Here is a 22,682-nt window from a genome sequence, read left to right as displayed (position 1 = left end):
ATCCAGTTATAAAGAATCTCAGTTCTAACCCATTAGGTTGGCAGGAAGTTCAGTCTTATCCTGAAGCTACTTCTCTCATGATTTTCTTAGAACCTCCCATCACGTCTCTTGTCTCCTAATTTTCTGTGAATCCCATTGGCTGGTGGATCAGGGACCCAACATTCCTCCGGGGACCTGGGGGTCTGTTGCTGTTAACGCTGGCTGCTGCAGCTGGTGTGACCAAGGATTTGCAGGCCCACAATGTAGAGGAATTCAGGAGCTGTGTTTGCGAATCAGTTCTGCCCTGATGCAGTAAGGAGGATATGTCACCTTTAGTGGTCCATTCAATCTTCATAGGTGTGGGCAGAGTGTTTGTGTGTGTGTGTGTTTGCACACACATGCATTTGTTAAGGGGTGCTGTAGTGTGCTCCAAGGCCAGGTGCCCTGAGCCCCATGGTACTGAGAAAATGGATGTGGCTCATGCCTTTGCCACCACGACTGGGTGCTCTACTGGATAATCTGGGGTCAGGGAGTTGGGTTCTCAGACATGCTCAGTGTTTCCAGTGATCTGCTTGTCTCTGTGGCTGTGACTGTCCGGGTGAAGGCTGGGCTCGACAGCAGGCTAGGTGATCCCCTGGCAGTGCCAATAGTCCCTGAGTCTCTCTGCAGCCACTGCTCTCAGTGAAATTGCAGAGTCTGATGACCTAACCAGCCTCGGGAGAATGGGAGACACATTCCTTCTTTCTGCATTATGTTCAACAGCATGTGGTCCAGGTCCCAAGGGTTTCAGTTCTTTGGTTTAATCACTGTGCTGTGCTGTGCTTAGTCACTCAGTCCTGTCTGACTCTTTGCGACCCCATGGACGGTAGCCTGCCAGGCTCTTCTGTTCATGGGGATTCTTCAGGCAAGAACACTGGAGTGGGTTGCCATGCCCTTCTCCAGGGGATCTTCCCAAGCCAAGGACCGAACCTAGGTCTCCTGAATCGCAGGCGGAATCTTTACTGACTGAGCCATCATGGAAGCCCTTAATCACTGTTGTTCTCTACAAATGGGGCATGCTCTAAAAAATTCATGATTTTTAAAAAGTACAAAAAGGAGGCTACAAATCAAACTAAATCCAATTATATCCCAGTCACCTGTGTTAATATTTTCTGAACATTAGACTAGACACATGTCTATGCATCTGGGTGCAGGTGCACACACATACATACAGAAAGAATTTCTGAAGAGTAGGAGTACACTATACATAGTGTTTTTAAAAACAAAATTTATTATATATAATATTGATTGAAATCATATGAATGGTAAACTGATGTAAGACTGTTGGAAATGCTAAATTTTAGATAACTTTTCCTATCCCAAAAGATTGTTACAGCTCTTAAAAAATTATTATGAAATATTTGCATATGCAAGAAGTATAAATAACAGACACTATGTCTCCACCATCACCAGGCTAGAAAGTGAAATGTTGCAGTTTAAAGTCACCCTCTGCTCCTGCAGCTAGGCTCCTGGGCAGAGACAAGCTCCGGTACCAACTGGTTTGTGGGCCTGGAGCCCACGTCCCCTCCAAAGTGCCATCAAACAAAAATCACAGGCCCAAGATGATGTGGCTTGCACTAAAGTCCATGATACCAAACCTAGATCTAGTGCCAAAGCTGAGTTGCAGACCTTCCCCAGAAATGTAATCTTAATCAACCAGTTTGGAATTTTCTGGTCAGCATCGATGAGATCACTTGTCAGGTGGGTCCTCTTCACCCTGATCCACCTCCTGAGGAAGAAGAGGCAACCTGCTTGTTAAACCCCGTGCTCTTCCCTACCCTCCAGAAAGAAGGTGTTCTGGCCCCCAAAACCCTTTTTTTCTTTTACTAATGGTTTCCTTGCCCACCCTTTCCCCCACCCCCTTTCTATAAAAGCCTTCTATTTTGTACCACTCTTGGGAGCTGAACGTCCTTCAAGTTGCTAGACTGAATGCTGTCCAATTCAGGAATTGTTGGATAAAGCCAACTGGAGCTTCAAAAATGTACTCACTATTCTGTTTTTGACAGTGTCCAGGGTGGGTTCCAGTGCCTCTGCCCGCACACTGAGCTCCTTCTTTGCCAGGTAGGACCTAGTAGCTTGTGCTCTGGGTTACCAGGGCATCTCCTGCCCCTTAGAAAAATCAGCCTTGGTGGCCCCCCAGTGACCATCCAGAGTTGCAGCCACATCAGAAGTGCCCTTTCAGAGAGCCAGAGCCAGTGGATAGATTATACCCCCTGAAGGCTCCTCCTTCTCCAGGCCCTTGCTGCTGACTTGAGCTTATGCAGTTGTCTTAAAGGGAGAATCTCACTATTTTTGGATGTCCTTACCTGTTAGTTTTGAGTTTATGAGTTCCTCAGGCCTATTAAGTTTGCCATCAATTGCTTCATCTCTAAATTTATCATGATCTGACCTGGTGGCACTGCTCTGGTTTATAGGAACTGCTAAGTGCTGTGCTTAGCTGCTCAGTCGTATCCAACTCTTTGCAACCCCATGGAATGTAGCCTGCCAGCCTCCTCCATCCATGGAATTTTCCAGACAAGAGCCCTGGAATGGATTGCCATTTTCTTCTCCAGGGATCTTCCCAACCTAGGAAGTGAACCCATGTCTCCGGCATTGTGAGCAGATTCTTTACTGTCTGAGCCACTAGGGAAGCCCATGAATACTGGAGTGGGTAGCCTATCCCTTCTGCAGGGGATCTTCCCAACCCAGGAATTGAAACAGAGTCTCGTGCATTGCAGGCGGATTCTTTACCAGCTGAGCTACCAGGGAATCCCAGGAATTGCTATAGATTCAATTATTTATATTTATTCTATTATTTTAGTAAGATTTTGCAGGGAGAAAAGGTAAAAATTTGTATTCTGTTGGGTATTTTGAATAGCAAGCCTCATTCTATTTTTATAGAATCTGTATCTATCTATAGATATAGCTGGAACAATATAGACTATATAGAGCAATGAGAAGAAAAGCAAGAGTTATTTAAAAAATAGTGAAAGATTTTGAATTTTTACGGGTGCCCCTCAATTTAGTGGGGCTTCCCAGATGGCTCAGTGGTAAAGAATCCTCCTGCCAGGGCAGGAGACGCAGGAGACATGGGCTTGATCCCTAGGTTGAGAATATGCCCTGGAGAAGGAAATGGCAACCCACTCCAGTATTCCTGCCTAGAAAAATCCCATGGACAAAGGAACCTGGTGAGCCACAGTCCATGGGGTCGCAGAGTCAGACACGACTGAGTGACTAAGCACATACTCCATTTAGTAATCATGCTTCTAACCTTGCATCTTAAATACATTTACTAAATTGTTACTATAATCTTTATTTTTTCAGGTGACTTATTACCTTTCTCTATTAAAAAAATATTATATTATTTTTTCAGTTTTATTGAGACATAATTGACTAATAAAATTTAAGATATTTAAAGTGCACCAAATGATGATTTGACAGATGCACTGTGAAAGACTTCTTCCCCCCACTGAGTTCATTAACACATTCAGGTGATTTACTAAGGATGTCCCTAGGCATTTGATGACATGGGGCTGGAAAGTGCATTGCATGGAGGGCTGAAGGGTGGGTTGGGAGGGTGGTCAAATTTGGACTGAGAATTTGATACACTGTTTCTTAATCACTCTGGGTTGATTGAGGCAATCTTAAAGTTGTCTCCTGGACTCTAGGAATTGGATGTCAGTTTCAGACCTCCAGTTCTGGGCTGGATATTTTCTTTGCCTGTCCAGAGCAGGGGAGAGTTCTTCTGCTCTCTTCCTAGTAATGATGAACCTGACTGAACAAATGGGCTTCTTTGTCCTCCAGCTCCCTCTTGGCTTCAGCTGATGGGTTGAGAAGGAGGAGAATGAGGTTGGGATATTTGCTATCTCGGATTCCTGCTCCTGTGGGCTGGCCTTGGATGGCTGAGCCCTTTGACAGAAGAGGACAGCATCTTTTAAGATGACATCCTCTACAGGACTTCTGCCTTCTGGCTGGTAACCACACCTTCCTCTCTTTCCTTGAGTTCCAAGTTTCTAGTCTCAATGACACTAGTTTGGGGGACTGCACTATTCCCTGTGTTTTCTCTGCAAAATTTTAAACAGTTCTTTTATTTAATATTTGCTGAATTATCCAATCTGAGCATGTCATCTCTTTCCTATCAGAACCTTGACTATTTCCCATCTATAAAAGTGTTGTTAATTAAGCATAATACTAATGACATAGTTCTAAGAGGATGAAGGAGAATATATGACACATTTTCACATTTCAGCATGTGCAGAATTGATGTTGTACTTGCTTTGATTTTCTTTTTTTTCCCCCAAACCTTGTGATCCTGGACAGGCAAGCAAAACCTCAACTACAGCTGCAGAAGAGACAGATCAGCATTGAATATTCCAATTTGGGGTTGAAATTCCCTCCCTTCATTACTCTTCAATCATATATAATGTATAATGCGTACAAAGGTACTTCTAGGACATTTAAAAAACCCCTTTTCCTCCCATGCTGCCTGGCTTACTGAGAGTCAAGGAATCTTCTCAGGGAAGGCATAGATTTCTGGTGTTCAGTGATTTGGGCTAAATTTCAGCTGCACTTATATTGACAGGCGAGTCTGAGAGATGCTCAGATCAGCAGGAATTTAGCTTAAGGGAGTGACTTACCCTTACCTGGTAGATAAACAACTCTTACAGGGTTGTACAAACTGGATTCCACTGGCAGATCATGGGCTCCTTAGGGCAAGGATTTTAGTTGATTCACTCTGTACTCTTAATCTCACAAGTATCTGGCAAGAGATGCCCAGTCAGTGCTTGTTGAATGAGCAGGGTGAACTCAAGGCTCCAGGGACCTCGGGAAACCATCTCTTCATCCTCCTGGCTCCTGTGAGCTGACAACAAAGCACAAAAGCTCTCCAGTGTGAGTGAGGAGAGCCTTCTGAAGCTTATTTATCTACGCATGTAAAATCTTTCTCTAAATGAATGCTACATAATTGCAGTTTAAGCTAATTTTATTGGACACAAATAAAAACGAATGACAAGACACTTATAATAGCTCTTTTTATACCTGAAGGCTTTCAGACCTTCTCTGGCTTCTTTCTTTTCTTTGTGGGCTTAATTATCCCAATTTCTTAAAAAATTTCTCAGAACTCATACAGTAGAGTATGATGAAATTGGCTAAAGACATTTGAATTTATATTCCACCTATTTAGGGACAATGTTTCTCAGAATTATTCCATTTTACAACAGTTCATCATGTTCAAGAATCAAAATGGCTTATAAGCTAGTCATTGAAATTGAGTTGCCTCCTTGTAGCCACCTAATTTTCCTTTAGTAGGGCAGATGGAGGGCAAGAAAGGATTCGTCGAAGGTAAATAATTTTTTTTCTTGGCTGTACTGGATCTTAGATGCTTTGCTTGGGCTTTCTCTAGTTCTGTTGAACGGGGTCTACTCATTGTTGCAGTGCACAGACTTCTCTTTTGGTGGCTTCTCTTGTTGCAAATAACGGGCTCTAGGGGGCGCTGGCTTCAGTAGTTGTGGGGCGTGAGCTTAGTTGAAAAAACAGGAAAAAAATAAGTAAGTCTTCCTTTTTGATGAACTGAACTGAATCAGGGGCTCTGAGCAATCATCAGCAAAACTAGCCTAGATGCCTAAGAGAACTGAGGGAGAAAGCACACACTGATTTTCTCGCCCCCATTTGGGTGGTGGGTTTGTAATCAACCTGAGTGGGTGTGGCAAGTACTTACCTCCAAGTCCCGGTGGGTGTTCATGGTCCTAACGGTAGAGCCACATAGACTCAGGGAAGTCGGTAGGCCTTAGGATCCATTCACCCAAGGCACAGGCCTTAATTAAAAGACAGACTGAATTATGGCCTGCATCTGGATTGGGTTGGAAATAATTTTGTTTTATAAACAAAAGACTCTGGATTTACATCTTAGTTTGGATAGAGACTGGGATAGAAGAAGCCTAACGGTCTAGGTGTCTGCTGAAACCATGGCTTTCACTCTGTAAAAGAGGGGAGTGATTTTTTGGAGGAGACAGATACCCTTAGAGGGCTTCCCTGGTGGCTCAGATGGTAAAGAATATGCCTGCAATGCAGGAGACCCAGGTTTGATCCGTGAGTTGGGAAGATTCCCTGGAGAAGGGAATGGCAACCGAGTCCTGTATTCTTGCCTGGAGAATTCCATGAACAGAGGAGCCTGGTGGTCTACAATCTATGGGGTTGCAAAGAGTAGGACATGACTGAGCAACTAACACGCAGACACTCTTAGATAGGAGGGCCAGGGAGAAAGAGAAGGAGAGAAAGGAAGATGGGAAAGAGAAGAGCTGATAAATTAGGATCAGGGCCAAAGGGTGAAGGGCAGTCAACAGATTTTTAGCAATGATGATGCTCGAACTGTGAGTACAGGTTGTACATGGAACACACCACACCTCTAAGGAGAGCAATTCACTTTTCAGGTACGAATATTTGAGCTTGAGTATTTATTATCATAGTTATCCACCAGATGTCAGTAAAGCGTCTCATTCTAGCAATATAGGATGGTAAAGGCAATTTTCCAACAGACAAAAGTGTCTCGAGGAAGGGTGCTTTAAAAAGATTTGCACAAAGGAATAGTATGTGCTAGCAGAGCCCTGAGTCTCGGCTTCTTCACTTACTATTTAAATATCTTCCTTTTACACCCTCCCAAAAGAGAAAGAAAAGAAAAAAGAACGAAAATACTCCCAAGTTTTCTACCCACCAGGAAGCCGTCACATCTATAACCTGTAAAACAACCTAACCAAATGAAGCACACCTTTTATTGTATTCAAGTGCATTCAATGCTTTTAAGAGCTTCTCCTTTGGTCCATAATACATCATGGTTCACTTTGGATATTTATAATATGTATTCTGTAATTATCTATGTTCATGTCTGCTTCTCCTCGAAAACTGTAAACCTCTTTTAAATCAATAACTTATCTATTTATTTAAGTTATGAATAGACATATTTTAAAGTTAAGTATTACTATTGATCATATAATAAAAACCAGCAGCCATATACCCCATCCCACTCTAGTTCTACTAGGACTACTCCTTGGATGTACCATTTCACCTCTTTTTCCTGTTTCTTTGACTCTCTACCTCTGTATATCTAAATTATTTGCTTCAATGTCTGCTTCTTGATTGATCAGATTTTTCATTGTTTAAACCACTACCTATTACAGTGGTTGAATGTATGTCAGGCTGAGTGATGCCAACTGCTAAAATACCCTCTCCATCATGCTATCTTAAAACAATATAGATTTCTTTCCTAGGCAGGTCATTAAAGGAGGTGAGAGGATGTTCTCCACACCTTCAGGAACCCAAGCTCCTTTTATCTTTTGAGGGCACCGTCTTCAACATGTTCCCTTGCAACAGGAAGAGAGAACATAATGCCTAAATGTGAGGGCTATGGAGCAGTCAGGAAGGAGTGTGTTCTTCCCTGTGTTGGAGAAGAACAGAAAAGAGAGTGTATCAAGTTGGAGGGGTGATAAATTGTGCCAAGTAAGGAAAGAGAGAACTGACTATTGGAATCAGCGAGCCAGATGTCGTTGGCACCTATGTTAAGACTGTGGGATGAAAATGTGAGTGGAGTGAGCCTAAAAAGGAGATGTTGGAATAAATGCAATAGCATTGTAAGATGGTTTCGGGACCCTTTTGTTTGGAGAAATAGGGAGGGAGCTGAAGGAGGAAGGAGAATTCAGGTAGTTTTAAATGTTGATGAAGATGACCCAGTAGAGATGAGAAATGATGGAGTTTCATAGAGGAGAATTTTGGAGTGGTTCTCCAAGCTAGCTTACAGCACAGGAGCTTTACTGTTGGAAAGCGGCCTTTGGTACCCACGCTCAGCTCACTTCAGTCATAGGAAGGAAGAGCAGATGCTGCGGGCAGGTGAACCAGGACATGTGGTGACAGGAGTTTGGGAGAGTTTTTCCTGGGACATGAAGGGAGATCATTAGCTGAGAGTGAGGATGGGGGTAACCTGAGAGGATGGATTTGAGCTTTATTTCTTCTTTCTGAAAAATTCTTTTTCAGTCATTTTAGAGCAATCTGGGGAGGGAACACAGGTGTTCAACCTGCCATATTTAATAGGAAGTCCAATTATAAACTACTTAAAATTCCAATCCTATTCCTTTGCATCTGCCAGGGATCTGAACCAGTAAACTCTCAATAAATATTTGTGTAGCTGAAGTGAATGTTCTTCGTGGTCACAGTCAGCTTTTCCATTAAAAAAAAAAGATGTTTCTTCCATATCACCTTCACAAACTTGAGAAAACTAAAGATAAACGTGTTAATGACAGCTTCTCCACCCTTGCTTGCTGGGTGTTTTTGAGTTTGGGTTGTCCATGTTTTCAAGCACGTGTGCTGTTTGATATACATCTTTGCAGAACATGGAGGGTCTGAAGTGACCCGGTAGCCAGAGGTTTGGGAAACTTGTTAGCTGCAGGCTGTTTCAGGACATGTCCAGCAGCATCGTGTCTGAGGGTCAGAGCCAGGCCTCTGTCTCCTGCAGAGTACAAAAGTGATGTGCTTCCAGCATGGGATGCCAGATGTGGGCACTCATGCTGTGATCTGGAGGAAGTAGACTGAAGAGTCATTCACCTTATGGCTTCTGAATTGAGAATTAAAGCATTTATAGGACAGCAAATTCAAGGGTGAGGGAGCTGGTTATTGCCATGAGAGAGGACAAGATTTTACTCTGTGAGCTTTTGATATTTACATAAGGACAAGAAGAACCTACATTTATGGAACCTTATTTAATCTTAATGACTTCCCTTTGAGTATTATTATCCCTATTTTACAGATAAAGACATTGAGGTACAGGAAAGCTCAGTGATTTGCTGAGGCCAGACAGTTCTGTCAGAGGCAGGTTTTAAACTAAGGAGCCTTGGCTCTAGAGCACAGGTTCCTCTTAATTTCTGTGCTAACTTTCAGAGCCTCTATTTTCCTATCTTTCAAATGGGAATATGAGCATGTACCTTGCAGAGTCATGCTGAAAATTAAAGGAGATAATATTTATAAAGTATTGGAGCTCGGTAAGAGGTTTTTTTGTACTTTAAGTTATTTTTCTTTTTTTTTTTTTAAGCAAGAAATACGAAGATGTTATACTTCTCCATCAGAGGGCAGACAGACTGAAAACCACAATCGCAGGAAACTGATCAATCTGATCACATGGACCACAGCCTTGTCTAACTCAGTGAAACTATGAGCCATGCCGTGTAGGGCCACCCAAGACAGATGGGTCATGGTGGAGAGTTCTGACAAAATGTGGTCCCCTGGAGAAGGGAATGGCAAACCACTTCAGTATTCTTGCTTTCAGAACCCCATGAACAGTATGAAAAGGCAAAAAGATAGGACACTGAAAGATGAACTCCCCAGGTTGAAAGGTGCCCAATATGCTACTGGAGAAGAGTGGAGAAATAACTCCAGAAAGAATGAAGAGATGGAGCCAAAGCAAAAACAACACCCAGTTGTGGATGTGACTGGTGATGGAAGTAAAGTCTGATGTTGTAAAGAGCAGTACTGCATAGGAACCTGGAGTGTTAGGTCCATGAATCAAGGAAAATTGGAAGTGGTCAAACAGGAGATGGCAAGAGTGAATATTAACATTGTAGGAATCACCGAACTAAAATGGATTCGGGAGCAGGGCTAAGATGGCGGAGGAATAGGACGGGGAGACCACTCTCTCCACAAATTTATCGAAAGAACATCTGAACGCTGAGCAAACATCACAAAACTACTTCTGAATGCTGGCAGAGGACGTCAGGCATCCAGAAAGACAGCGCATTATCTTCGAAAGCAGGTAGGAGAAATTATAAAAGATAAAAAGGGAGACAAAAGAGTTAGGGACGGAGACCCGTCCCGGGGAGGGAGTCGTAAAAGAGGAGAAATTTCCAAGCACCAGGAAACCCTCTCACCGGCGGGTTTGGGGGAAGATTTCGAATCTCGGAGGGCAACATAACTGGGAGAAAAAATAAATAAAACCCACAGATTACGTGCCTAAAGGCAGCTCCCAGCAAAGAACCCCAGACGCTCGCATCCGCCACCAGCAAGTGGGGGCTGAACGGAGAGGAGCGGGTGGCACTGCCTAGGGTAAGGACTGGGCCCGAACGCCCTGAGGGCAATCTGAGGGAGCTAACGTGAGATAGTAACCTAAACTGTGGGACAGCCAGAGAGAGAGAACTATCCCGCGAAAAGCCCAAATCTAAGGCACTGCCGGCCCGCTCACAGAACAAAGGACTGAGCGATACCAGAGGAGAGCTAGCCGGCTGCGGACCGCCCCATCCCCCGCCGGACACAGCAGGCAGGCGGGGCCCGCCAGAGCTGGGAAGGGGCAAACTCGGCCTCAGAGAGGGCACCCCCTACCAATCTGCAAACAGGCTCCCAGTTTCTAAGCAAAGACTGCCTGAGATCCCGGAGGGTCGCCAGCCTCCAGGAGGGTCGCAGCCAGAGACCAGCTCCCCAGAACTGACACAAAGCACACCAGAGCCGGGCGCGCCTGTAAACCGAGGCTGGGACCAGGGAGGTGATAAGCCGCACCACCCCAACAGGGGAGAGTGCCCTCGCCAAACTCCTGGCTGCCTGAGCTGCTCCGACCGGGAACGGCAAAAACTGCGGGCGCAACCGAGTCTGCGCCTTTGTGGAATTCCCGGGAACCTGAACCTGAGCGGCTTAGACCTGGGAAGTGCATGCATCTCAGGGCCCACTCCCCGGCCGAGAAACCTGAAGCCTGAGCAGGGTAGATGGGGAAAGCACACACGCCCGTGAGCGGGGGCGAACCCAGTGTGGCCGAGACACTGCGAGCTCACCACACACACGCCAGTGATATAGGTTTGCAGTGTTCCTCCCTCCCCACAGCACGACTGAACAAGCGAACCTAAAGAGACCACCTCCGCCCCTTTGTGGCAGGGCGGAAATTAGATACTGACGAGACCTCCAAACAGAAGCCAAATAAACAGAGGGAAGCGCGTTGGAAGTGACAGGCCAACAGATTAAAATCCCTGTAGTTAACACCGACTACATTGAAAGGGGCCTATAGATCTTGAAAAGTATAAGCAGGAACAAGGATCTATCTGAAACTGAACAGACCCCACACTGCTCACAACAGCTCCAGAGAAAGTCCGGGATATATATTTTTACTATTATCATTTTTTTTTAATTAAAAAAAATTTTTTTTTCTTTCTTTTTTCTGTAAGTCCTCTATTACACCTTTAATTTTCATTTTCATAACCCACTATTACCTTGCAAAAAAAAACCCCTATTTTTAAAGCAAACTGCATACATATATCTTATACCTTTTGTGTTTTCTTTTTTATTACTGTTTTTTTCCTGTTTTACTTTTTTTTTTACTGTTTCTTTTTTTACTGTTTTACTGTTTTTTTTCTTTTTACACTGTTTTCTTTTTTATATTGTATATTTTATAAGAGTCTAACCTCTACTCTAGAGTTTTAATCTTTGTTTTACATATTTGATATCAATTTTGTACATTTAAGAATCCAATCTTTAGTACCCAGGAGCGTGATTACTGGCTTGATTACTCTCTCCCCCTATTGACACTCTTTCTTCTCCCCCAGGGAACCTCTATCTCCCACCCTCCTCCTTCTCTTCTCAACCCAATTCTGTGAATCTCTGAGGGTGTTCTGGGTACCGGAGAACACTTCAGGAACAGAATACTGCCCAGATCTCTCTCTCCCCTCTTGAATCCTCCCTTTCTACTCATGCTCACCTCTATTACCTTCCTCCCCCCTCTCTTTGTATCTCTGTGAACCGCTCTGAGGGTTCCAGACTGTGGAGAGCACAGAGGGAAGTGCTTACTGGCTAGACTGCTCTCTCCACGTTTGAGTCCCCCTCTTGTCCTCCTGGTCACCTCAAACTCCCTCCCCCCCCACCTCATCTCTCCATGTAACTCAGTGAACCTTGCTGGGTATCCCTCACTGTGGAGAATCTTTTCACCATTAACCTAAAAGTTTTATTATTGATGCTGTATGGATGGAGAAGTCTTGAGGCTACTGCAAGAATAAGACTGAAAGCCAGGTGAAACATTAATTAATAAGAGATCATCCAATAGCCTCCACATATACACTGAAACCAAGCTCCACCCAAGAGACAATAAGTTCCAGAGCAAGACATACCATGCAAATTCTCCAGCAATGCAGGAACATAGCCCCGAGCATCAATATACAGGCTGCCCAGAAGCACACCAAACCCATAGACATCTCAAAACTCAATACTGGACACTCTATTGTACTCTAGAGAGAAGAAATCCAGCTCCACCCACCAGAACACCGACACAAGCTCCCTCAACCAGGAAACCTTGACAAGCCACCCGTCCAACCCCACCCACAGTGAGGAACATCCACAATAAAGAGGAACTTCAAACTACCAGAATACAGAAAGGCCACGCCTAACACAGCAATCTAAACAAGATGAAAAGGCAGAGAAATACTCAGCAAGTAAAGGAAAATGAGAAATGCCCACCAAACCAAACAAAAGAGGAGGAGATAGGGAATCTATCTGAAAAAGAATTTAGAATAATGATAATAAAAATGATCCAAAATCTTGAAAGCAAAATGGAGTTACAGATGAATAGCCTGGAGACAAGGATTGAGAAGATGCAAGAAATGTTTACCAAGGACCTAGAAGAAATAAAAAGGAGTCAATATATAATGAATAATCAAATAAAGGAGATAAAAGACACTCTGGAGGGAACCAACAGTAGAATAACGGAGGCAGAAGATAGGATAAGTGAGGTAGAAAATAGAAGGGTGGAAATAAACAAAGCAGAGAGGAAAAAAGAAAAAAGAATCAAAAGAAATGAGGAAAACCTCAGGGACCTCTGGGACAATATAAAACGCCCCAACATTCGAATCATAGGAGTCCCAGAAGAAGAAGATAAACGGAAAGGCCATGAAGAAATACTCGAGGAGATAATAGTTGAAAATTTCCCTAAAATGAGAAAGGAAATAGTCACAGAAGTCCAAGAAACCCAGAGAGTCCCAAACAGGATAAACCCAAGGCAAAACACCCCAAGACACATATTAATCAAATTAACAAAGATCAAAAACAAAGAACAAATATTAAAAGCAGCAAGGGAAAAACAACAAATAACACACACGGGGATCCCCATAAGGATAACAGCTGATCTTTCAATAGAAACTCTTCAGGCTAGAAGGGAATGGCAGGACATACTTAAAGTAATGAAAGAGAATAATCTACAACCCAGATTACTGTACCCAGCAAGGATCTCATTCAGATATGAAGGAGAATTCAAAAGCTTTACAGACAAGCTAGAGCTGAGGGAATTCAGCACCACCAAACCAGCTCTCCAACAAATGCTAAAGGATCTTCTCTAAACAGGAAACACAGAAAGGATGTTTAAACACGAACTCAAAACAACAAAGTAAATGGCAATGGGATCATACTTATCAATAATTACCTTAAATGTAAATGGGTTGAATGCCCCAACCAAAAGACAAAGGCTTGCTGAATGGATACAAAAACAAGACCCCTATGTATGCTGTCTACAAAAGACCCACTCAAAACTAGGGACACACACAGACTGAAAGTGAAGGGATGGAAAAACATATTTCATGCAAACGGAGACCAAAAGAAAGCAGGAGTCGCAATACTCATTTCAGATAAAATAGACTTTAAAATAAAGGCTGTGAAAAGGGACAAAGAAGGACACTACATAATGATCAAAGGATCAATCCAAGAAGAAGATGTAACAATTATAAATATATATGCACCCAACATAGGAGCACCACAATATATAAGGCAAATACTAACAAGTATGAAAGGGGAAATTAACAATAACACAATAATAGTGTGAGACTTTAATATATAGACGCTCTATACAGTCAGAAAAACAAGACCGGGAACTGACTCTGGCTCAGATCATGAACTCCTTATTGTCAAATTCAGACTTAAATTGAAAAAAGTAGGGGAAACCACTAGACCATTCATGTATGACCTAAATCAAATCCCTTATGATTATACAATGGAAGTCAGAAAGAGATTCAAGGGATTAGATCTGATAGACAGAGTGCCTGAAGAACTAGCGACGGAGGTTCATATCATAGTATAGGAGGCAAGGATTAAGACCATCCCCAAGAAAAAGAAATGCAAAAAAGCAAAATGGTTGTCTGAGGAGGCCTTACAAATAGCTATGAAAAGAAGAGAAGTGAAAGGCAAAGGAGAAAAGGAAAGATATACCTATTTGAATGCAGAGTTTCAAAGAATAGCAAGGAGAGATAAGAAAGCCTTCCTCAGTGATCAGTGCAAAGAAAGATGAAAACAATAGGGTGGGAAAGACTAGAGATCTCTTCAAGAAAATTAGAGATACCAAGGGAGCATTTCATGCAAAGATGGGCACAATAAAGGACAGAAATGGTAGGGACATAACAGAAGCAGAAGATATTAAGAAGAGATGGCAAGAAGGAATAGAAGAACTATACAAAAAAGATGTTCATGACCTAGATAATCATGATGGTGTGATCACTCACCTAGAGCCAGACATCCTGGAATGGGAAGTCAAGTGGGCCTTAGGAAGCATCACTATGAACAAAGCTAGTGGAGATGATGGAATTACAGTTGAGCTATTTCAAATCCTGAAAGATGATGCTGTGAAAGTGCTGCACTCAATATGTCAGCAAATTTGGAGAACTCAGCAGTGGCTACAGGACTGGGAAAGGTCAGTTTTCATTCCAATCCCAAAGAAAGGCAATGCCAAAGAATGCTCAAACTATCTCACAATTGCACTCATCTCACATGCTAGCAAAGTAATACTCAAAATTCTCCAAGACAGGCTTCAACAGTACATGAATCGTGAACTTCCAGATGTTCAAGCTGGATTTAGAAAAGGCAGAGGAACCAGAAATCAAATTGCCAACATCTGTTGGATCATTCAAAAAGCGAGACATTTGTATAAAAACATCTACTTCTGCTTTATTGACTATGCCAAAGCCTTTGACTGTGGATCACAACAAACTGTGGAAAATTCTTAAACAGGTGGGAATACAAGACCACATGACCTGTCTCCTGAGAAATTTGTATGCAGGTCAAGAAGTAACAGTTAGAACTGGACATGGAACAATGGACTGGTTCCAAATAGGGAAAGGAGTACGTAGTCAAGGCTGTATATTGTCACCCTGCTTATTTAACTTATATGCAGAATACATCATGAGAAATGCTAGGCTGGATGAAGCACAAGCTGGAATCAAGATTGCTTGGAGAATTATCAATAACCTCAGATATGCAGATGACACCACCCTTATGGCAGAAAGCAAAGAACTAAAGAGCCTCTTGAGAGAGTGAAAAAGTTGGCTTAAAACTCAACGTTCAGAAAACGGAGATCATGGCATCTGGTTCCATCACTTCATGGCAAATAGATAGGGAAACAGTGGAAACAGTGACAGACTTTATTTTTTTGGGCTCCCAAATCACTGCAGATGGTGACTGCAGCCATGAAATTAAAAGACGGTTGCTCCTCGGAAGAAAAGTTATGACCAACTTAGACAACATGTTAAAAGGCAGAGACATTACTTTGCCAACAAATGTCTGTCTAGTCAAAGCTATGGTTTCTCCAGTGGTCATGTATAGATGTGAGAGTTGGACTATAAAGAAAGCTGAGCACCAAAGAACTGATGCTTTTGAACTTTGGTGTTGGAGAAGACTCTTGAGAGTCCCTTGAACTGCAAGGAGATCAAACCAGTCAATCCTGAAGGAAATCAACCCTGAATATTCATTGACAGGACTGATGCTTAGGCTGAAACTCCAATACTTTGATCACCTGATTCGAAGAACTGACTCATTTGAAAAGACCCTGATGCTGGGAAAGATTGAAGGCAGGAGGAGAAGGGGATGTTAGAGGATGAGATGGTTGGATGGCATCACTGATTCAATGGACATGAGTTTCAGTAAACTCTGGAGTTGGTGATGGACAGGGAGGCCTGGCGTACTGCAGTCCATGGGGTTGCAAAGAGTCGGACATGGCTGAGTTACTGAACTGAACTGAACTAATATTACAATATTACTTGAGCCACTTGGTAAGAAATACATGGAAAAGCCCATTGATCTGCTTGGCAATTGTTGTTATAGTTCTTTCCATTGTATAGTTTCAAGAATTGGATTTTGGAGCATAAAGTACAATTTCAATTTATCTTATACATTTTATTATTCCAATAAAATCTCACAATTCAATGCTTTTTAAAGGAAAGAAAAACTAAATTCAATGCTTTTAAAAGGAAAGAAAAACAAGTAATATTCAGAATAAAGTTCTCCCTAATTTCTCAGTTTTCATAAAGCATTTATTTTTCTACTATTACTACAAGTCCCTCATTTTTCATTAATAATCTGGAGAATTGACAAGACCAGAACCATTTTCAGCTGAAAAGCCATAAAACAAGGTCACGAAATAAGGAGAACATATTTTAAATGAATTGTTGGTTTCTTCTTTGCTCAGCTATCTTATTATTAATAGTGAAGTGGGTGAGAGACAAGTTGCCAGGTAAAGACCTGGCATGTAGGTCAGATGTAGATGTAGATCAGAATGGATGTGGATCAGAAGACTGGGCACCTATTCCAGCCCTGCCTCTTAATGGTTGTGAATACTTGGTAGGTCACCCAACTTTCTCATGGTCAATTTCCTTACTTGGAATTAGAGATACCATTTCCCTAAGAATAGGCCCAAAAATACTAGTCCCATGAGATATTAGCAGGTGGTAAAGAAGAAAGAGGCTTCATGGTCAATACATTTGGGAAATTCTACATTAGACAATTCTAGATTAGACCGAGTTATCTTTACCATGGGCCTTCTTAGAGCCATCAGTATGATAATAACACTGCCAGTTTCTAAGAAAAAGATGTAGTGGTTTCTAAACTTAATTCATCACAAAATTACTTTCCTTTGTCTCAGATCTGAGCTGCTTACATTGAGAAAAATTTGTGACTATAGAAGGCATGAACAGACGCAAGTAAAGGCCCCCCAAATTGTTGTAGGGTAGGGCTTGCCTGGTGGCTCAGTGGTAAAGAATCTGCCCATCAATGCAGGAAATAAGAGTTTGATTCCTGAGTGGGGAAGATCCCTTGGAGAAGGAAATGGCTACCCGCTCCAATATTCTTGCCTGGGAAATCCCATGGACAGAGAAGCCTGGTGGCCTGGAGTCCTTAGGGTCACAAAAGGGTCAGACACAACTTAGTGACTAAACAACAACAACAAAAGGTATTAGGAAGATGATGCATTGTGTTTTGTATTGCTCTTGAGAGAGCAGGAGTCTATCAGGTAAAGGAATGGTTTGTTATGTATCAAAATATTGCCCAGCTTGGGACTTCCCTGGTGGTCCAGTGGTTAAGAATCTGCCTGTTAATGCAGGGGACACGGGTTTGATCCCTGGTCTGGGAAGATCCCACATGCCACAGGGCAACTAAACTTGTGTGTCACAGCTACGGAGCTGGGGTGCTGCAGTTACTGAAGCTCGCCCACCTAGAGCCCATGCTCTGCAACAGCAGAAGCCACCACAGTGAGAAATCTGCACATGACAACCAGAGAAAGTCCTCACGCAGCAAGGAAGGCCCAGCTCAGCCAAAAAAAAAAAGAAATGTTGGCTAACCTGATCATCCAGTGGTAGCAGACTAGTGACATGGTCTGTCCTGATAGCTCAGTTGGTAAAGAATCTGCCTGCAATGCAGGAGACCCTGGTTCGATTCCTGGGTTGGGAAGGTCCCCTGAAGAAGGGAAAGGCTACCCATTTCAGTATTCTAGCCTGGAGAATTCCATGGACTGTATAGTCCACAGGGTTGCAAAGAGTCAGACATAACTGAGTGAATTTCTCTTTCACTTTCTGCTCTCTAGTAGGATTGTCAAGAAAATCATAAGGTGACAAATACACTACTGGCCAGGGCCATTTTTCATTACTGCTTTCTCTCATCTCCCTTTTAGTAAGGGAAGTTCTGAGTTAAAATGTGAATGAAAAGTAAAACCACAGACATTAATTTGCTGAATTCTGAACTAAATCAGTATACAAGATGATCCATTTTGGGTATAAAACAAAGATTTCAAACTTCAATCCTTTACAAATTATATTTTTGTGTGTATGTTTCTCTTCACATATAAATATGATAATATAATATTAATCTATAAAAGTAGATATGTATTGTGCAACCAAAAGAATTTTAAAGCTCCTTGTCTGACTTTTTAAACTTTGTTCATTTCCATGAAATTTTATAACTTAAAGGTTTTTAATAGAAGAGTGTTGCATAAAAAAGTTTTAATGTCTTGAATCACATTCTGAATTTGGATATGGATTGTTTTAATACACTTTTGCCCTTAAGTCTATATGTTTCGAAGCTTGGGCACTAAACACACATTATTTTCATTGTTGTTGTTTAGTCACTAAGTTGTGTCTGACTCTTTGCGATCCTCTTAACTGCAGCACCCCATGCTTCCCTGTCCTTCACTGTCTTCTGGAGTTTGTCAAAGTATATCCATTGAATCAATGATGCTATCCAACCATCTCATCCTCTGTCATCCCCTTCTCCTCCTGTCCTGAGTCTTTCCCAGCATCAGAGTCTTTTCCAATGAGCTGGCTCTTCTCATCAGGTGGCTAAATTATTGGAGAACCCCATTAACAGTATGAAAAGGCAAACACACATTATTATATGACTATTATTATTATTTTTATCTCTCCCCCCTCACTTTTACATTAATCCTTGTGTCTCTTGACAACTACATTCCTCTCCCTGCCTCCATTAGTATTTCTACTTTATTTTGGGCAAGGTAACTAGAGGAGCAGGTATAATGGAACCTGCATTTAAATGAACCTAATAGGCACTAAGTAACAGGCCATCCTTCAATAATGGGAGTACAAGAGTTGAGAAACAGGGCCTGGGGCACTTTCTATGCTTCTTTCTAGAATAAGAATTTTGTTTTGATGTGGCTGTTTGCTCTCTAGAAAAGTACTTATGATTGTAGTGATTTAAAAAAATTACTTTTCTAAAATTTGTGTTAGTTGCTCAGTCATGTCCGACTTGTTGTAACCCCATGGACTGTAGCCTGCCAGGTTCCTTCATCCATGGGATTTTCCAGGCAAGAATACTGGAGTAGGTTCTGAAATTTACAGAACATATAATGTTCATTTTAGAGAACTTGGAAAATACAGAAAATACAGAAAGGTACAAAAAAGGTAACTAAAAATTATAATCTGAGGTAAGAATAACCACTATAAACATTTGCACATATTTCTTCCATTTTTATTTGCATATATATGTCATATATGTATTTTGTGATTGTATAAAATTTGATTTATATTGTATTGCGAGTTTTGTATTATTTTTTCATGTAGCAGTGTTAATAAGCATCTCCTATATCATCATAGTTTTTTCTTTTTTTCAAAGTCCTTATCCATGTCTGTGACTATGCTCCTCACATGAATGTGCAGTAGTTTATCTAACTATCCCCACGTTATTGGAAGTGTTTGATATTTTGCAACCACTATGATGAAAAACCTTGTGAATAAATATCTGTCTACATCTCAAATAAGTTTTTAGACTGAATACTCAAATGAAAATGCTGGATAGGAGATATGAAATACGATGAGCATTCTCACAGCTAAGTTGCTGTGCATATCCTTAGTTATTTCTGTACACAAATTCTGTGAAGTGGATTTGCTGTTCAAAGAATATGCAGGTTTTGTTTAACTATATGTATTTTTAAAATGGGACTAGGTTTTTCTGTCCTTTTCTTCTCATTGTGAAAGAAATACGTGCTCACTGTAAAAAATATTCAGACACAGACAGTCATGAAGAAAGCAGAAGTTACCTGTCTTTCCATAATTTTTGTTGACATATAGATTCTGGGCTGACATACAGAAATATGTGCACCAATATGAGAAGTCATGTAGACCTCCATCATTACAAAAATGGGATCCATACTATGCAAACTCTGTTATATACTGATATTTTAAGAAAACTTACATTAAAACATGGAACATTCAGAAAAATATGCACAAAACATAAAGTTTATAGATGGATAAATATTCACAAATAAACACTCAGATTAAGAAAAAGAAAAAATGTAAAACACTTCATCAGGTTGTATGTTATCCTTAGCTAGGTGCCATGCTAACTGCATCATTCTAATTTTACTTTATATGCTCCTGAAAGGAACATTTAAAATGGGTCAGGAATACATTTTCATGTTAACAAAGAAGCGATTCAATGTATTTCATTGACTACAAGACACCACTGATTGTTAGCATCCCTGTGTTTTAGGTACTGCAGAGAAAGAAAGAAAGAGAGAGAAAAAGAGAGGGAGGGAGGGAGAGAAGGAGGGATGAAGGAAAGGAAGAAAGAAGGAAGAAGAGTGAGACAGGAAAAGAAAGCAAGCAAGCAACAGCTGCCAACTAAACCATAGCACAACAATTTGTTGATGGAACTGTCCTGTGTCATAAACAGTTTTTTTTTTTTTAAATTGATATAAAATTGACATTTAAGACTATACTAGTTTTGAGTGTGCAACATGATGATTCAGTATTTATAAATTGCAAAACGATCATCACAATAAGTCTAGCTAACCTCCATCATCAGACATAACACGTTTTTTCTCTTGTGATGACAGCTTTTAAAATCTACTCTCTTAGCAACTTGCAAGTGTACAGTACAGTATTATAAGCTATAGTCACCATGCTGTACGTTACATCCCAGGACTTATGCATCTTATGACTGGAAGCTTGTACCTTTGGACTCCTTCATCCACTTCACCCATTTTGCCCAGCCCCATCCCTTGCCTCTGGCAACCATTAATTTGTTCTCTGAATCCATGAGGCTGTTTTTTGTTTATTTTAGATTCCCCTATAAATGAGATAATGCAATATTTATCTTTCTCTGTTTGATATAACCAGCTTCTTGATGCTTTTGAAATCTTCTTCTGTGCTGAAGTTTGCCAGTTTCTCCACCCTTCAAGCTGCATTGTATGGTGTGTGAAGGTAATCTTTTTGCATTTTCCTGTTTTTCGCCACTTTGGGTATCTTCTCTCTTGGGTTCCTTCCAGCACTGGCTGTTTCTTCCCCAGAAAATATGAAACTGAGGTCATTCTTCCAATGAGATTATTTGCTTTAGTAATATTACATTTCTGCTCTGCTTTTACATTTCCACCTCTTTCTGTACACATTGAATAATTTTGTTTCAATGCTGGTTATGGTAAAATCTTTTGAAAGACATTTTATAATAAATAATAATTAAACTCAGCATATGTAATACCAAGAAAGTGTATAAGTCAAATTTGAAATGACGAATATATAAAAGCCTTGCTGGAGTTCATTCATGCCCAAGCAGTTAGGAGGACAGCAGAATCTGTGTGAAAAATGTAGGCCTAAGAGTCGATGAAATGTAATACATATGCAGCATCAACATTTTTATAAATGAGGTTTTATTGGTTTATTGTTTTATCTCTTCACAGATTATATAAATGGAAGAGGAAATGGCAACCCACTCCAGTATTCTTGCTTGGGAAATCCCATAGACAGAGGAGCCTGGTGGACTACAGTCCATGGGGTCGCAAGAGTCAGACACAACTTGGCGACTAAACAGACAGCACACTGTTCTTATGTAAGTACTAACAAATCTTTAAAAAGTGATTGCAGTCCTTTTCTAAAAAGTTACCCAGTCACTTCAGTTAAAATTTGGAGGAAAATTGTCCTTCGGAAGAGGATATAAATTACTAATATGATAAAATATTGATAAATTTTTAGGTTAAAATCCCATTAATTCATGATTACAACATGCTAAAAAAAATCCAGTCTTTCAGCATATAATCAAAGCTGTAGGATAAACTGGGGCTACTGCTACCAAAGATGTCACAGCTGGCACTCAAGTCTGACCACGAGGGCCAAAATCAGGGGCAGTCTCCTTAGACAATTATTCTACCAAAGAACAGCATAGGTATAGAAGATCAGCAATGAAATGTTTGAGATGTACTAAGAGCATGGTTATAATTGTGAATTGCATTTAATTACACTTCATGTTCGGAGAAGGCAATGGCACTCCAGTACTTTTGCCTGGAAAATCCCATGGATGGAGGAGCCTGGTAGGCTACAGTCCATGGGGTCATGAAGAGTTGGACACAACTGAGCAACTTCACTTTCACTTTTCACTTTTTCATGCACTGGAGAAGGAAATGGCAACCCACTCCTGTGTTCTTGCCTGGAGAATCCCAGGGATGGGGGAGCCTGGTGGGCTGCCGTCTATGGGGTCGCACAGAGTCGGACACGACTGAAGCAACTTAGCAGTACACTTCATGTTAAAAGATATAACCCTCCTCATCCACAGCCTATGGAATAGAAAGTTGGAGCACAAGATTCAAAGACTTCCTTAATTCAATATTTTTCAAATTCCAGGTTGTGCCGAAAAAGAATCGTTGTACCCCATTTTACCTCTTAAGAGAAAGCATTTAGGGACTTCCCTGGTGGTCCAGTGGCTAAGACTCCTCATTCACAATGCAGAGGGCATGTTCGATCTCTGGTCAGGGAACTAAATCCCACATACTGTAACTAAGAGTACACATGTCACAACTGAAGATCCCATGTGCTGCAGCTAAGACCTGGTGGAGCCAAATAAATAAGTAAGTATTTGAAAAAGAAAGAAAAAACATTTACACCCATCTAAATTTGTAAAAACATCCTTAATTATTTTTAGAGCATCTA

General features: G+C 41.3%; 1 long non-coding RNA gene and 1 pseudogene across 1 annotated transcript; one reads left to right on the top strand and one right to left on the bottom strand.

Moving 5' to 3' along the window:
- Nucleotides 1–5,006: 5,006 nt before the first annotated feature.
- Nucleotides 5,007–22,627, top strand: LOC145538706 (uncharacterized). The gene is made up of 4 exons (XR_014077199.1): nucleotides 5,007–5,337; nucleotides 9,071–9,787; nucleotides 20,883–20,966; nucleotides 21,440–22,627. It is a non-coding gene; the product is annotated as an uncharacterized LOC145538706 (long non-coding RNA).
- LOC145521761 (U6 spliceosomal RNA) lies at nucleotides 20,051–20,151 on the bottom strand (annotated as a pseudogene).
- Nucleotides 22,628–22,682: the final 55 nt, after the last annotated feature.

Source organism: Giraffa tippelskirchi, chromosome 1 (genome assembly GCF_054371585.1).
Source record: "Giraffa tippelskirchi isolate mGirTip1 chromosome 1, T2T-mGirTip1v1.2.pri, whole genome shotgun sequence".
In the NCBI taxonomy this organism is placed as follows: domain Eukaryota; kingdom Metazoa; phylum Chordata; class Mammalia; order Artiodactyla; family Giraffidae; genus Giraffa; species Giraffa tippelskirchi.
This window is presented reverse-complemented; position numbering and strand designations above follow the sequence as displayed.